Genomic DNA, 2,939 nt, shown 5'->3' with positions numbered 1-2,939 from the left:
AAAATACATTTTAAAAAAATACCTCTCTCTCTCTCTCTCTCTCTCTCTCTATCTCTCTCTCTCTCTCTCTCTCTCCTCCAGTCTCATGTTGATGCTTTCCTTGCAGCAAAGCTGAGCAGCAGTAACAGGGAAGAGGAGCCTCATTGGTTCAGGGGTCAGTCTCCTGGGTCACAAAACCAGACAGAAAAGGGCAGAGACTATGGTGGGAGGTGGCACAGTGTTAGAACACTTCCATATTCTTTACAGAATCTTAAAGATCATCTAAGACAATCGGTATAAATCCTCTTTATTTCATCCCTAGCAGAAATACCAAAAACTCCATTGGTGGCAAAAGTATGGCCTTTGGAGTCAGGCAGGTCCAGTCCCTGCTTCCAAGCTGTGTGACCTTGGGCAATTTACCAAACCTCTGAAAATCTCAGGTTCCTTCTTTGTAATGTGAGCATCATAATAGCCTCATGAGGTTGTGGTGAAATTAAATATATATGCAGAGGCGGGGAGACTGACCTCATCCCCAGGGGGGGCTGTTGACTTAGTTCAGCATGAAAAATTTGAACGCCAGATTCACAGTGCAGTCTGACTTACCAACTAGTTGAGTGGCTCACCAAAATATCTTCATTACTACTTAAATATCTAACAACTGAAACCTGGTGAAATATATTCTGATATATCTATAACCATATATTTTTAAAATGTGGAAGTTCTTTAAATACAGAAATACAATGATTTTCAAGATAGTCCTTATAATTAAAGGTGATAGATAGATGATAGATAGATAGATAGATAATAGATAGATAGATAGATAACAATCTCTGGAGTGATGCATAAAAAACAAGTAACAGTGGATGCCATTATGAAAGATTTTGGAGGACTGAGAACAGAGTTAGAAGGCAAGTTTAATTTTTATTTTATACTTTCATAGAGAGTACTGTTTGAACTTTTCCCCATGTAATGTACTGTCTTTTGAAAAACTTCCTTGACATCAAAAGTCTTTCAAGTTGGTGTCTTATATTCTTCTATTTATTCTATTGATTCCATAATCATTACAAAATGCTTACCAGTACTACCATAGTAGGTGCTGGGGCTAGAAAAAGAATAAGACACAATCCCTGCTTTCAAGTAGCTATAATCTAGTTGTAGAGACAGAAAAATAAGCAGATAACCATCATGTAGTGCAATAAGTATGGCCTACCTGATTTTCCTTATTTATTTATTTATTTATTTATTTAATTTTTTGTTTTGTTAATCCTCACCCGAGACTATTTTTCCATTGATTTAGGAGAGGAAAAAACAGAGAGAAACATCGATGTAAGAGAAACACATCAATTGCTTGTCTCCTGCATGAGCCCGGACTAGGGCCCAGGGCCTGGGTCAGGGAGCAGCCTGCCACTGAGCGGATTCAAACCCGGGACCCTTTGGTGCACAGGTCAATGCTCTATCCACTGAGCCAAACCAGCTCGGGCTGATTTTCCTAATTTAAAATTTGAAGACATACACATGCCCAATCCCCCTTACATTCTTCCTTTTTTTGTTGTTGCACTTATTACATTCTAACATCCTATATAAGTTATTAATTTATTTTTAATATATTTTTAAATTGATTTCAGAGAGAGGAAAGGAGAGGGAGATACAGATAGAAATGTCAATGATGAGAGAGAATCAGCAACCGGCTGCATCCTGTATGCTCCCACACCTGGGCATGTGTTCTAACCAGGAATCGAACCGTGACCTCCTGGTTCATGGGTCAATGCTCAACCAAACTTGCAAATGGAGATCAGTAAGAGTTCACAGTAGAAGTGACACTTGTGCTAAATCTTGAAGTAAATCTGGGTGACTTTTGCTGAAAGACCCAATGTTCTAAGAGCAAGCAAATGAGAAATGCAGAATGATGAAGCACACGGGGAACCATGAGTCCAAAGGCACAGGGATCTAAGAGACAATATAGCACAGATGGAAAACTGAACATATGACAATAATATTGGTTGCTGCTCATTATTTTTGCTGGCTGGGTGTTGAGTTCTTGAAGGTTTATTATACTACTACAGGCCTGGTGCACCAATTCATGCAACAGTGGGATCCCTCAGCTTGGCCTGAGGGATCAGGCAGAAACCAGCTCTCTGACATCCCCCAAGGGGCCCCAAAATGCGAGAGGGTGCAGGCCAGGTCAAAGGATTTCACTGGTGCACAATCAGGGCCAGGGAGGGACACAGGAGGTTGGTCAGCTGGAGAGGGATTGAGGGAGGGTTCCACGGCATGTCCAGCCAGTCTTACTCAGTCCTGATAGGCCGGACCCCAGCAGCAAACTAACCTACCAGTCAGAGTGTCTGCCCCCTGGTAGTCAGTGCATGTCACAGCAGGCAGTTGAGTGGCCTTAGCATATCATTAACATATTATGCTTTGATTGGTTGAATGGATGACCAGATGACTGGACACTTAGCATATTAGGCTTTTATTATATAGGATTCTTTCTTTTGTGTCTGTTTAAGATTTTCCATAATACAAAGTTAAGAATAAGTTAGTAAGTAAATTATTTTTTAATCCTCACCCAAGGATATGTGTTATTGGTTTTTAGAGAGAGGAAAAGAGATAGAGATATAGATAGAGATAGAGATAGAGATAGAAAGAGAGATAGAGAGAGAGATAGGTAGATAGAGATAGAGAGGTAGAGAGGTAGATAGATAGATAGATAGATAGATAGATATGGGGGGATCAACCCACAACCTAGGTATGTGCCCTGACCTGTAATTGAACCCACAACCTTTTGGTGTACAGGAGGATGCTCCAACCAACTGAGCAACCCAGTCATAGCAAGTCAACTATTTTTTAATGTGTAAAAGAAATTGAAAAATGAATGTTTTCTTGGCAAGGGGAACATGGCTATAATTACCAGCCACATGTAACAGTCAAACCAAGGTGGCAGCAGGTGGAAGGCAAAGAGGGTA

This window comes from Myotis davidii, unplaced genomic scaffold, assembly GCF_000327345.1.
Source record: "Myotis davidii unplaced genomic scaffold, ASM32734v1 scaffold17, whole genome shotgun sequence".
NCBI classification, from domain to species: domain Eukaryota; kingdom Metazoa; phylum Chordata; class Mammalia; order Chiroptera; family Vespertilionidae; genus Myotis; species Myotis davidii.
Note: the sequence above shows the minus strand (reverse complement) of the source record.